Raw genomic sequence first — 14,986 nt, forward strand, 5'->3', positions numbered from 1 at the left:
TCTCAATTGTTCATTATTTCTCAGATTGTTTATTTACTTCCTTATTTCATTTCCTCATTGGGCTATTTTTCCCTGTTGGAGCCTTTGGGCCTATAGCATCTTGCTTTTCCAACTAGAGTTGTAGCTTAGCTCTTAATGACAATAATAATAAATAATAATAATAGTAATAATAATAATAATAATAATAATAATAATAATAATAATAAGGGCTAATTTTTCTAAAGAATAGTAAATTTAGGAAATTCATTACTAAAGTTTAAGTTTATATTGTAAAATGCTCGTTATTTGTTTACAAGAGCGCGCTCTCCATTTACTCCAAAATTATGCAGTCCTGCAGCTCTCCTCTTTTTTTGTACAGTAATTAGGAGATTCTTTAAATGGCGGGAAAGCAAAAAAAAAAATAGCAAGATTGGGGATTGAAAGAAGGGCATCACATGCTCCAAGGCCTTTACGAAAACCAAATATCAAACTTCGGAACAGATGATTACCTTCAGCATAACTTATAGGCTAAGTAAACTACTGGTAAATAAACAAACTATTATGGATATATTTCTCTCCCTCTTCCTTTTGTAAAAGTCGTCATTAATACGAATATAGATGTTACAGCGGTGGCCAATTAGCCGCGACCAGTTAGGCTGTGGTGAGTTGTCCCATTCCAATACTTGTAAGTCCTTGGATACCAGTATCCTTGTCCCAATGGTAATTGCTCAGCAGATTGTGTAGCAATCCTAGCTCCTTGATGGGACAAGAAACATGTCTAAGATAGCGGTTGTGATGTAATTCTTAAAGGAGAGTAAGATCGACAGGCCCGTCTACCTCTTATGTCTTCCCCTTTCTTTCGCTTCAGCAGTTGCTCCATTATTTGCTGGATTGTACACTACTTGTAGGGAATCCACAGATTTGAGCAACTTTTCTTAACAAATGATATTAGAATAATGGATGATTTGTGTGATGAAAAAACATTTTTGGTTTCGATGTTATGAAATGCACTATTACTTTTTTTTAGCTCTCAAGTAACACCCCCCCCCAAAAAGTGCCTTAATCCGTTATTATTTCTTTTAACAGGTACTGACAGTAGGCCCCTACACCCAGTAGGGAGAGAAGTTTAGGTTATTCTTCTAAGTATATAGGAAAGATGAAGTTGCCAAAAGAAGAGTTACTCAAGACTTGTGTTTTGTAATTACTTCTTCCCATACCCTGATGAGTGATTTAAGCATGCCCTGCTACATGGTAACTTGATTCAAAATTAGGAGCAAATGAAACTAGATTAGTCTTATCACTGACCTGGGTGGTAATATATTGACACAGTGTTTATGGACAGTTTTTCAAATACTTGCCCCAGAACCAAGTGAACATAAAGTGGCATTGAAATGTTTTCAGTGGCAACCAACCTTTTATGTGTTATCAATGCCCACACCCGGTTGACTGTGCATGCAGATAATGCACTTGATTATGTTGCTAGTCAGCCTGGAGAAGACAGTTAAAAGCAAGTTTGCCGAGATCTTCTAGTTTTGCCACATGAATTGCAACCTTGTTTTATGAACCCTTTGATTGTGAGTCAAGCTACTGGTATTTGAATGTATCCCAAATAGATCCACGGTTAGGTGTGCCTTTGTTTATACTAGTATAGTTTAGGGAACACTTATGAGTGTCCAGAATGTGAATAGTTCTTGTTTTTTTTTGGTTATTCAAATTTTTTTTTTTAATCTCATTATTGTGAGGCTGGAGTGTAAAGGGATGCTAATTTTTCCTTTAATTGCTTAATTGAATTTGACAAAAAATAAATGTTAATGTTAACCTAACTTTTTTTTTTTTTTATTAAATCTGTTTCTAATAAGTCATTTATCAATTTTTTTTTCTCCGACACTGTGTCCCGTTATCAGTTTTAATAAATGTTCCCTTTCACCTAATGTTCTAACATTTTACTTAAGCTTGAAACCATCTTACCTAAAGAAGATAGAGCTATTCGTAATTTCTGCTAACTTCTCAGAAATGAATCAACGGTCATCTTAAACGTTTATTCAGCAAGCCCTAGCAAAGGAAGGTAAGGGGGAAGTAAGGTTCTAGCTGGGTCCCCTTGCCCAGTATAAATAAAGGGGTGGTGCCCAGTGCTTCGTTCTCTTGACCTGTTACCTAGACTTTTGCCTATTCCCAGTTGTATATTTTTTTGTGTAGTGAACGTTGGGGTGTGGTTGGTATTCGGACACTAGGCAGTTTGGGTGTTACCTCAGGCCACAGTCCGCAAACCACTACACTATTTCTTTAGAAGTCTCCCCACTAATCATCGCAAATGGGAGGGAGATTGGCAAATGTATGCAAAATCATCTCTCTTAACAACCATATATTCTTATATCCTCCACATGGATGTAGGTTTTCCTTGACCGTCTACCAGTTGGTGGTAGTGACACCACAACACCTGCCACATCTTCATGTCCTGGTCGCTAGGAGATAGACAGGAGTTTTGACTTCGCTCCTGTACAAGTCAGAAGTACTTTGATATTTGCCATTACAGTATAGTAATCCAGCCAATTTGCTTATAGAGACTCACTCCTTCTATATGGTATGTCTCACATCAAAGGATGAGGGTTTGTATTTGTGTAGGAATACAGTATATCAAATTTTTTTAAGCAATTTGTGTTTTTCCTAGCTATAGAAACCCGAGCCCTTTAGTTTACACTTCCTGACTCAATCACCCTGCAAGACTTAGATTCAAGTTTCAAAGTATTATCTCAGTGGCCTGTCAGATGGTTAGGGCTTCCCCACCACCCAGTTGTAACTACTGTCACCTCATAATTTTAACAGCTGAATTTAGCTTCACTGAAAGCATACTCCTCTTAAAGGACTCAGGTTGTATAATTAGGAAAAATACAAATTACTTTAAAAATTTGTGATTTGAATATTAAAATGAATTATTTCAATACTTTATTTGGGGTTAACCCAATTCTCCCTCACCTTCCCACTGATCAACCAGTCTTCCAGATACAAAAGCACTCTTTTAAATGTTTAAAAGTTGCTCATGAATGACAGAGGCAAGGGACAGCAACAATGCCCTAGAGAAAAGCCATATATCAGTACCCAAGATACCTCCCCCCCCACCATTGGACCAGGGAAGGCCTGGCAATGGCTGCTGATGACTCGGCAGGTACACATATACGCTCTCCATAATCCCACTCCTTAGCTCACAAGGATGGTCACAACAAAAAACTATCAAACTTGAGCAGGTCTTGAACCAAAATCCAGCAGATTGCCAGGAGGGAAGTTTCAAATAGGCTATCACAACCCTTTTCCCCAAAAGTCACTGCCACTTAGAGATTGGAGCTATCACCATTGTGAATACTCGAGGAGCTATTCTCATACCAAAACATGGGCATTTTAAATTATAAACATTTGCCCTATCCACAAAACAGAGGAGCTTCCTTGCCTGCACATGAATGGATATGTGGAAATAGCCAAAACTCCTCGTCAAACATAAGCTGGTGAAGGAAACCTTTCCCCCAGAAGGGAAGATCACCTAACACCTGGTGAAAAACTACTTTAAAGGGAAAATTGCTCAACACCTGGAAGCAGAACTCCGGACAGATAACTTCATCGCTCCTCCAGCTAGGAGAACCCAAACAAAAGATCATTTCCATAAACTGCCTTTGGGACAAAGCCCAAGCTAGACCCTAGGTCCCATAAAGGGATCCCTTGGCAAGTAACTCCTAGAAGTACTTGTCTGCATAACTCTGAGGAATACTTGTCTATAACTGCTCCCACCCGCCAGTTGAAGCAGAGTGAACGTCGGGGTGAGCAGAAGCTGGGGCCAGGGCAGTTGAACAGGCGCGAGACTCTTTAGATTGCCCTTTGGAGTCTTGGGGTAAATAACTCCCCTTCGAGTGCCTAACTGCAAAACCTTTTACAACTACTCCTTGCACGGGTAACACGCGAGCCCCAAAGAAGGCCACAAAAGGCAAACTGCTTTGTTGGAGAGAAAGACCTTTATGCCAGCTGCCAGCGCTGTTTCTCCAGGGGAAACAATGGAGGCCGCCTCCTACACGCAAGGTTGTCCCCGGAATCAAATGGGCACCAATCTTACTCGCTCTAATCCCAGGGGAAGAAGAATGAGTCGCGAAGAGATCAAGTAGACGTAGAATGATGGTGAGGCTGCTTCCCTCTTTGCTTTCCGCCTTACCCTTATCCCTACATTAAGGGGTTGGTTGCTTGATGCGCCCTCTCCAATGCCTTCTACCAAAGGAATCCTTTTCCACCAAACCTCTTCTCTCCATATCATCCTTCGCCATATCTTGCCATCTAACTCTTTGCGTCCATCTTGATCTTCTCCCCATAACAGATTCCTCCCAAGCCCACTTCGTTCCATCCCCACCATCCATCCGCAACACATGCCCACACCATCTCAGTCATGACACTCTTATCCTAACTGTAATCTATACTACCCTTGCCATTCTTCTTATTTCATCATTTTCCAATCTTTCAAGAAGCGATATTCCCATAATCCACCTCAGTATTCTCATCTCTCTTCTCTCCAGCTTGGCTCCCTCTTTTCATCAAAAAGCCCAAGTTTCTGATCCATACATTACTTTGACTTCTTCTTCCGTCGCCTGCTAAATCTCTTCCACTGGGAGGGCGATAACTCCCTACTCATCGAACAAGGAGACTCCTGGGTGCAGGTGTGACCTCTACACGAAGGACAGAGACCGTGAAGATCCGTTTCCTCAACAGACATGAAGGTACCGCAACAGCATGCTTTAATTCCAGGACAAACCCGCTTGCTAGACCTTACGGGCAGTCAAGCCTGGAAAAAAAAAAAAAAAAAAAAAAAAAAAAAAATAGGAATGTTTTAAATTTTTAGATCAGTTCTTAAAATAAATAGAATCTTTATTTTATGCTTAGCGGAGGAGTCAGGTGCGTCTGCACTCCACCGAACCAAAATAAAAAGTGACGGTGTTTACTAGTGCTGGTGTGAGCAGGGTGGTGGGTTACCCCACCCCCCTAACTAGCAGAGGGTAGTTACACCTTGCAGAAACTTAACGGCTGGCTTTCAGCTAGCGCCGAAATAATACTCCAATGTAAACAGCGTAAGGTTTGTATCTAGTGCCAGAGCAATATAACTAAGAAAGTATCATGGCAGCTAACAGAAGGACAAGTAGGTAACAATTACTTTCAAATGGTAAGGAAGATGACAGAGCACAAAAATCACAGCTCTGATCTTGCGTTGTGTTAAACCTTTCTGAGATACATATATATATAAGCCCCGGAGGTAACTTGTCTAAATTATAGGGAATTGTATGTTTTAACACCACTATCAAAAGTGATAATTACTTTCAAGTGTGAAGAGACAAAAGAAAGTCCTATGATATTATTGGGACCTTTGCAAGCAAGCACTGAAACCACAAACCAGATATAGCATACCATCCCAAAAGATGAGAGCAAGCAGGGAATCATAAATGGAGACAAAGAAGGCTCACGCTTCTCCAGAGTTTGAATGTTACCAACGTAGGATCATGCCCTTTTAGAAGAGGACAGACCCAACAAAATAAAAATTTTCATTCATGTCGAGCGCCTATGTCTTTAATAATAGCTTGGGAATGCAGGACCAGTCCCAAGCCTATGGTTTGAAGATAGACTGGACCTCTGGTAATGGATTGACCAAATCATCTAGTTAAATTCACTCCATTCTGAAGAAAATCCAACAAGACAGCAGCTGTATAGACCCTAATGGCTGATAAAGTTAAGATGTTTGTGGACCTACAACTTCTATAACCAGATTACATACCTTGAGTGGTACTGCATCCCACTCAAGACAAATAAACAAACCCTGTCCGAGAGATGGACAGAAAGGAATCTGAATGGGGTGGCGAATGCTGATGCAGTGACCTTTATTGAAAAAAAAAAAAAAAACTCCACACCTGAAGGAATGGAAGTGATGGTAATAAGGCTGCTTTGAAAGATGGCTCCCTACAGGTAGATTCCTGGGATGATCAACGAGATTTACAAAATCCTTGAGCAACATCCGCTGAGGACAAAACAGAACAAGCAAAGTTATTTGAGCACTAGAGGATGACTGGAAGTTACCAGAAGTTGCCAAAACAGCAATAACAGAATTAAACAGGAAGGTTCAAGAACACAACCTAAAATTCTACAGCAAAGACAAAAAACTATGATCTACCAGGAAATGCAAACCAACCAACATAGAAAAGACATATGTGGAGGGAATAAGCCATTGCCAAGCAAAGTTCTTGCATACTATACCTTTGTAATCCAACAGTCTCATTTTCAGTTACAATTATTGACTAATATTTAAAGGGAACTGTTTACATTTCATAATAATATAAGATAGTAACTTCAGACATACCTTTACCAGTATTATTGGGGCACCCTCTTCAACATCTAACTCTCCAAAAACTTGGTACAAATTACCATTTAAAATGGGAGTGTTGTTCACTAGAGCCAAGTTCATCTGTAAAATAAGAGAAAAATTATTACATAAAAAATAATAACTACTACAGTTATTTTCTTCACTCTTACACTTAGAAATGTACAATCCTCATTTCATCTGCACAAAGACAAAATTTATCTAATTTTTCTCAGTTTAATACGAAGACAGTCAGCACCTAAGCATAACTTTATACCCAAAATAACTATCAATAAATTACACAATACAGTACTGCTAACTCTCAGTCACAGCACTAAAATCAAGATATCACAAATCACAAATTAATTTGTATTTTTCCTAACTATACAAACCCCGAGATCTTTAAAGGGTGTATGACGTCAGCGAAGCTGAAACGGCCGTTAAACTTTTTTAACACGGTACAGATAGTTGGTCACTAGTTGGCAGGCAGATCAACCTTCACTTTGACCTTTGGCCTAAGTGCTTGCAGGGTGGTTGTGGCAGGCTGAGTAACTTAAGGTCTCTGGTTTATATTGTTTGGAAAAATATAAATCACTTTAAAACTTGCTTTTTTTTCCTGCACAAAACTACAAACCATCAACCTTTAATAGAGCTCTAATCCTAAGGAGGAAAGAAATCCCTAAGATGACAAATTCGTAGGTAATTTGTATTTTTCCTAACTATACAAACCTTAGCAATTTAATATGGGTTATTACTTTCGGCGTAGCTGAAATGACGAGCCATTAGAATTTTAACGAGGGTTTACTACCCCACCGCTAGTTAGCGGGGGGTAGGGAGGGTAACTTGCAACCCCAACCCCCCTCTCACACACCTGTGCTTGAGCTCACTTTGCTTAGAGGTAGAACTTCAAGGGGGATAGGGCTGGCGGGCAAATTTGATTAATAGCTAAGGTTTGTATAATTAGGAAAAATACAAATTACCTATGAATTTGTCATTTGTTCCGTAACTGACATACAAATCACGCTATTTAATATGGGTGACTCACCCTTTAGGAAGGGTGGAAAGTCCCAGCCAGTACTGGCTTTTGGCTTTGCCCGGGGACTCAGTATCTGAGTGTGTCAGCACTCAACAATAAGGAGTCCCTGCACCTCACTAGAACCTTGCTATGCAAGGGATGTGGCCTACATAAGCTGTGTGTGAAGGTATGAAGTGTGACTCGTCCTAGGAAGTTGACCTGTAGTCCTTTAGATGGAAACTTTAGGCTAGGATTCTCCCAATACCACCTCGTCAGGGTATGGGGACGTCAGTATTAGCTTAATCCTAGGAACACAAGGAAACATGGTTTACCTGCAGTGGTTCGAGGTCAGCTGTGCAGAGAACCCAGGATGCTGCTTTCCCCAAGAGAGGGGAAGATGAAGAAAAGAATAAGGGCCAGACATACCTTTTCATTCATGCAGACTAAGACCGGGTAACAATGCCCTCAACCCTCTGCTACTTGTCCATTAAGGAGCCTGAGGTTTTAAACCAGCTGTTGTGCAGTCACCATAGGGCCGATAGAAAACGTATCGAGCCTCCTGTGGGTCACATCTTGCAGGTAGTGGGCTGTGAAGGTCGTCTTACGCTTCCACACCCCAGCTTATAGCACCTGCATCACTGAAAAGTTTTTCTTGAAGGCAGGGACGTACTTACGCCCCTGACGTCATGTGCTCTAGGGCGACGTGACAGAGGAGGGTCTGGATTCAGGGACAGATGGATCACCCTACGAATCCATGCCGAGATGGTATTCTTGGTAACCCTCCTCTTAGTCCTCCCATTGCTCACAAACAATGCCTGCACCTGGGGACGAACTGCAGCCGTTCTTTTGAGATATAGCCTCAGACTCCTTACTGGACACAGTAGGAGATAGTCTGGGTCATCTGTTACAGAACGAAGACTCAAAATCTGGAAGGAGTCGAACGAGGGTCCGGCACTCCCGGATTCTGAGTCTTAGCAATAAACTCAGGGACAAATCTGAACGTTACCTCCCCCCATCCTCTTGAATGGGCGATGTCATAAGAGAGACCATGAAGTTCACCGACTCGCTTGGACGAAGCCAAAGCTAGTAGGAACACCGTCTTCCAAGTTAGGTGGCGATCTAAAGCCTGGCGTAATGGTTCGTAGGGAGGTCTCTTAAGAGAACTGAGAACTCGAACCCCGTTCCATGGAGGAGGTCTCATTTCCGACTGAGGGCAGGTAAGTTCATAACATCGTATGAGTAGGGAAAGTTCCAGCGAGGAAGAAATGTCCACTCCTTTGAGCCTGAAGGCTAGATTTAAGGCTGAGCAATAGCCTTTCACCGCCGAGACTGAAAGGCGCATTTCTTCCCGCAAATACACAAAGAACTCCACTATTGCTGGAATAGTGGCATTGAGTGGAGAGATACCCCCTTCCACGACACCAACCACAGAAGACTCCCCACTTTGCCTGGTAGACAGATGCGGATAACCTTCGCAGGTGTCCAGACATCCTGACTGCAACTTATTACAAAAATCCTCTCTCAGCGAGGAGATGCTGGATAGTCTCCAGGCGTGAAGTCGTAGCGAAGCTACGGCTTTTGTGGAAGATGTTGGCGTGTGGTTGTTTGAGTAGCTCGTGTCGTGGAGGGAGTTCTCTCGGAAGTTCCGTTAGGAGTTGCAGAAGGTCTGGAAACCATTCAGCGTGATGCCATAGCAGAGCTATAAGGGTCATTGAAAGATTGACCGATATTCTGGTCTTGTTGAGCACCCTCCTCATCAGAAAAAACGGGGGAAAGGCGTATACGTCGATGTTGTCCCACCGTTGTTGGAAGGCATCTTGCCAGAGCGCCTTGGGATCCGGGACTGGGGAGCAGTACAGCGGAAGCTTGAAGTTCAGCGCTGTAGCGAACAGATCCACAGTCGGGGAACCCCACAAAGTCAGGACTTTGTTGGCTACTAGATGATCCAAAGACCACTCGGCACTCACTATCTGAGACGCTCTGCTCAGACTGTCGGCGAGCACATTCCTCTTGCCTGGAATGAAGCGAGCCGATAGTGGAATCGAATGGGCTTCGGTCCATCTCAGTATCTCTACTGCGAAATGGGATAGCTGCTTTGAAAAGGTACCGCCTTGCTTGTTGATGTAAGCCACTGATGTAGTGTTGTCGCTCATCACCACCACAGAGTGACCCGCCAGGTATTGTTAGAACTGTTGAAGGGCCAGGAATACGGCCTTCATTTCAAGCAGATTTATATGGAGGCACTTTTCTGATTCTGACCACAGGCCTCAGGTCCTGTGGTACAGCAGAACGTGGGTCCCCAATCCTTTCTTTGAGACATCCGAAAACAGCATCAAATCCGGGGGGAGGACAAGAAGATCCCCTCCTCTTCGTAGGTTCTCGTCTGTCACCCACCACTGAAGGTCCGTCTGCTCCGCAGGACCCGTAGGGATCATGACGTCCGGGGAATCGTAACCTTGATTCCACCGAGACTTGAGTCGCCATTGGAGGGATCTCATCCTGAAGCAACCGTTGGGAACTAGACGAGCCAAGGATGAGAGGTGGACCGAGGAGACATAACCACGATTGGGCTGGAAGTTCTTCTCGTCTGAGGAAAGGACTTGCGACTCTCCTCAGTCTTGGTATCCTGTCGTCTGAAGGGAAGGCTTTGTGGAGATTGGTGTCTATGAACATGCCTAGATATACCAGTCTCTGAGCGGGAAGCAGAGAGGACTTCTCGAGATTTACCATGATCCCCAGATCTTGGCAAAGTCCCAGAAGTTTGTCTCGGTGTCGAAGAAGGGCTGACTCCAAGTCTGCTAAGATCAGCCAGTCGTCCAGATAACGGAGGAGACGGATGCCAATCCTGTGTGCCCACGACGATATTAGGGTGAACACTCTGGTGAAAACCTGTGGTGCTGTGGAGAGACCGAAACACAGCACCTTGAACTGGTACACCTTGTCTAAGCTGAATCTTGAGTACTTCCTCGAAGACGGATGGACTGGGATCTGGAAGTACGCGTCCTTCAGGTCCAGTGTACACATGAAGTCTTGCGGTCTCACTGCAAGTCTGACCGTGTCTGCGGTCTCCATGCTGAACGGGGTTTACTTGATAAACCTGTTCAGAGCTGAGAGGTCAATGACTGGTCTCCAGCCTCCAGACGCCTTCTTTACAAGAAAGAGTCGACTGAAGAAGCCTTGGGACCCGTCGAGGACCTCTTGGAGAGCGCCCTTCTTCAACATGGTCTCGACTTCTGCCCGAAGGGCTTGCCCCCTTGCCGATCCCATGGCAAGGGAGCTCAACGACACTGGATCCACTGTCAGGGGAGGTAGAGATGTTGTGAACGGGACGCGATATCCTGACTGATTACGGAAATCATCCAGGAATCGGCCCCGAGTTGCTGCCACCTATTCCTGCAACTTTGTAGGCATCCCCCACAGGTGGACATGCAGGGGGACTGCCAATCCTAGCGTTTGCGGCCTCGGCCACTCCCTCTAGGATTCTTTCCTCCCCTGGAGGACTTTCTGCATTTCTTGTCCTTGACAGGAAAGGGCTTAAACACTGTTGTCTTCGCTGCAGCTGCCGGTTTCGTGGTCTTGGTAGGACGTGGTTGCTGGGGTGCTGGAGGTTTATAGGGCTTCGATGTTAGAGCCCTATGTAGGAGAGAGTCCTGGCTGGACTTCCTCCTCCTCTCAGCCGCTTGCTCCACGTCCTTAGGCTCGAACAAGTTCTTCCCCATAACGGAAGAATGTCTGAGCCTGCTGATCTCGGTAATGGGGACCTTTTGATGGAATCTCTCAGACACCGCATCTCAACGTTTCAAGATGGTATTAGCCCACAAGTTCGAGACTTGGTGGGCTAGAAACTCGATCGTACAAGTGCCCGAGAGTAAAAAGGTCTCCTTGGCCTTCCTGGTACTTTCTTTGGACAAGTCCTCTGAACGTAACAGGATGCCTAGGGACCCTAGCCAGATGTCCAGCCACGAAGCTGCCTGCATGGCACACTTCGCTACCTTCTCCTGGCTAAGGATCTCCGTCGCCGAGAACGAGACCTGCCGGTTGGAGTCTCTCTCTAGAGGGACTCCCCTGGTAAGCTTTTTCAAAGAGTGGTGCAGGGGAAGAGCTAAACAAGTCTCCTCAACGATGTCAAAGTACCTCCTCTGTTGGAGACGAGGTGGGAGGAGTTTGTTGCCGGCGCTGGATCGGCTGGAGGAGGCAAGCTCGGAGAGCTGGGTTTCGACCTTGTCTCTGGCACTCTTAACCCCTTCAGACCAGGGCAAAGCTGCACTGGCCTTTGAGTCCCAATGACTCGGTCCAAGACCGTGTCTTTGCCCTCACGAGGGGGAATCTCTGGATCCGCAAACCCATTGAGATTCCTCATAAGGGTCAGAACCTGTCAGAATGCATGCTCTGACTCCAGCAGCTCCCCTCCTGAAGGGCTAGAAGCAAAGTCTCCTGTCCCAAAAGGCTCTTCTTGGGGGGACTCGTGGACGTTCTCTGAGTGCTTGGCTGGCTCCGGTCCAAGCCTTGAAGATGACTTCGGCAAAGTCTTGGAGTCCTTCGACTCCCTCCTGGGAGGGATGCAGGACACCAACAATGACGCTGAGAGGCTCTTCTCTACCCCTACCCGAGAAGACTTTCCAATGCGAGGTGGGGTTTCCCTCATTGGTGCGATGGGGGAACGCCTCACCTCACATGACTCCCCTGAGGACAGAAAATCTTTGTACGAAGGGGAGGGAGTGAAAGTCTGGGGGGGTGAGGAGGCCTTCCTCAAGGACTTACAAGGAGTCAGCTTCGCCCTCGGAGAAGTTACCACATTCGACACTCCTCTCTTCCTCTTCAGGGGAGTACAAGCTGCCAATGATTTGCGTCCCAGCTCGGAGAGAAAAGGCTTAAAAGCCTGCATGACCGCTCTGACCAGGGACCCAAACCAAGGCTGCTGACTGACAGCTGTGCTGTCAGAAACTCCCTCTGGAGGGAAGGGGATCGACCGATCCCTAGAAGGAGTTACCAAAGGGGGGTTTGCCTGAAAAGATGAAGGAGAAGAAAAGTCAGCAGCCAGGAACAGCAACAGCAGGTCAGCAGGTCTTACGGGTGGAAGGTTGGCGTGTCCTTTGTAAGGACGACCTTCCACAGAAGGAGATTGCGAACGATCTGCAGAGAGGTCCAGGGTTGTAGCTGGGAGAGTCGGAGAACGATGGCGAGGTTCCTCTGCGGCGGACTGCGGTAACGATGAACCGAAGAGGCGCCTCCTAACACCCTTGTGAGGTGAAGGAAGGTCTCTACGGCAAAGAGGAAGGCGGGCTTTACGCCTTACGTGCCCACTGGGGGCCGTGGGGTCAGCGGGCTGACCTTCAGCAGTCCTCCGAAGAGGAGTCTCTGAGAGTGAACTCACCCGAGGGGGAAAATCACCGGCAGGAGAGACCGTTGGACTTAGTTCCTCCCTCGAAGGATGTGAAGAGGGAGGAACTAAGCCTTCAGCTACAGCAGGATCATCACGAGCAGAGGTTTGAGATACTGTAACTCATCGGAAGCCTCTGCCACGACAACGTTGACAATAGACAGAGGATCAACCTCTGCTACCATCGGCGATTGTTTGACAGCGGCCCCCAACCTGATCATGTCAAACAAGGCTTCTTTGGAGGGCGAACCCTCAAGCCCCAAGGAAGCCCAAAGCTAAAACAAATCATCATTAGTTATAGGGATATTTAAATCCTCCCCCGGGTGAGGAGGAGGAGCTGCCTCGCTATGGGAGGCAACTCCCTCTCCCAAACCCCGAGATCGGGCAACAGAACTATGGCCTACGCTACCACTTGACAGTTTCACGGAAGAAACCGATCGAGTGGGAACTTCAGAGGAGGTTTGGGCCACGGAAGAAGAGCCCTTGGGATTTTCTCCTTTCAAAGAAACCTTGGAAGGAGAAATATCCCGCCTGGACTTCTTCTTCCGGCGCCGAGAAAACCTCTCCCACTGGAAGGTAGACCACTCCCTACACTCACCACACACTTTATTTCTATCACACCGCTGGCCCCTAAAATAATGACATTGGGTGTGAGGGTATGTATCGACCGCCAACATATACGTGCCACAAGGGCGGTCGGGTAATCCAGGACACTTTCGCATAGCAGAGGCCAACTTCACACACACCTGTCAAAGGAAAAGCAAAAAGCATTAAATAGCTGTCAAAGAAGGCGAGGGTGAGGGCAGACACGTCCGACTACCACCCGAGCCGAGAGCAAAGTGAGCTCAAGCACAGGTGTGTGTGTGTGTGTGTGTGTGTGTGTGTGGGGGGGGGGGGTGTAGCAAGCTACCCTCCCTACCACCCGCTAACTAGCGGTGGGGTAGTAAACCCTCGTTAAAATTCTAATGGATCGTCATTTCAGCTACGCCGAAAGTAATAACCCATATTAAATAGCGTGGTTTGTATGTCAGTTACGGAACAAACTGAAATTGAAATGGTCAACTGACCCAAAGAATGTCTACTAACTTTGGCAATAACGAGGAGCAAGTTATGACTCATGCCAATTCCCCTAACTTTCCATGCATAGGGATGAAACAGGAATTAGGGTAGTCCATTACCATAAATGGTAAGCGGATGAAGACACTATATTCTTCTCCATAATTTTCACTTGTGCGACCAAGGCCCGAGCTTTCAGGGACTTCAGTGGGTAACTCTGACAGCACGTGAGGAAGATAGATAGAAGACTTGTAAAGAACAGGACGTAATCATCCTAAAGGACTTACTGCTATGCTCCATGTCCCTACCATATTTCCCACTGGAATGACAGGTGTCACCTACCCTGAAGAAGTTGGAGGAGGAGAATGCTGACTTCAGCGTGCCCTTCTGGCCTTCTTACCTCCACCACTGACCTCGTTGTCTTCTGGAAACTGTTGGAAGGAGGACAGGAGAAGAGTGGTGCCCTCTTCCCTTGATAGAAGGTACAAGATCTTGGTCTTGTTCGAGACAGAGTGCTAGTAACTAGCATGTGAACACCTGTATCACGTATCACTCAGAGTTGGGTACCCTCGTTACATACGGCTTCTCATGGTACATTCTGTCCTCCTATACTCGGGGAGAGGTCATCAAAGACACGCAGCTTTGTTAATCGGGCATCTTTAGACAAAGTCTTCTACTTCCGAGTATGTAACTGCATTCGGTGAGCACCTGTATCCCATATCGATAAACATACAAGGGGAAGTGAATGTTCCCAGTATGTACCCTCTCAAGTCGCAAATAAGGCAAGAACACACTGGGATCCTTTCGCCTAGTGAAATGTTCTACAGATTACTGTCTCTTGAGAAGAATACTGTGTGTGCGTGTGTGTGTTTATGTAGTGATCTGGTGCACTCATAGGATTCTTGATTTTGGGAAACCAGTAAGAGGATCTAGCATGGATTTCCTGTAAGTGGTTATCTAGTGGAGGCTTCAGTTATTTCTAGGGTTGCCCTGGAAAATGTAGAAAAGGTTTCTTGCCATACTAGGAGGCAAATGTGCACTCTTAGAAGAGGGTGAGAGAAGTGAGGACGTACGCATAAAAATGAAAGTGTGCACCAAAATGGGGGTACAAGAATGTAGATGAGTGTTGAGGGTAAATGGAGAGGGCACATACCAAAAGGTGAGCACAGGCACCAACAGGAGG

The 14,986-nt window shown here is 45.6% G+C and overlaps 1 protein-coding gene across 5 annotated transcripts in view; it reads right to left on the bottom strand.

The window, feature by feature from the left end:
* Positions 1–14,986, bottom strand: part of LOC137627755 (protein phosphatase 1 regulatory subunit 37-like) — an 86,480-nt gene that overhangs the window by 19,888 nt on the left and 51,606 nt on the right. For all 5 annotated transcript variants that reach the window (XM_068359043.1, XM_068359044.1, XM_068359046.1 and 2 more), the window contains exon 2: positions 6,353–6,457. The gene's annotated coding sequence lies outside the window, so the exon portion shown is untranslated. The remainder of the gene's footprint in view (positions 1–6,352; positions 6,458–14,986) is intronic.

Source organism: Palaemon carinicauda, chromosome 35 (genome assembly GCF_036898095.1).
Source record: "Palaemon carinicauda isolate YSFRI2023 chromosome 35, ASM3689809v2, whole genome shotgun sequence".
NCBI classification, from domain to species: domain Eukaryota; kingdom Metazoa; phylum Arthropoda; class Malacostraca; order Decapoda; family Palaemonidae; genus Palaemon; species Palaemon carinicauda.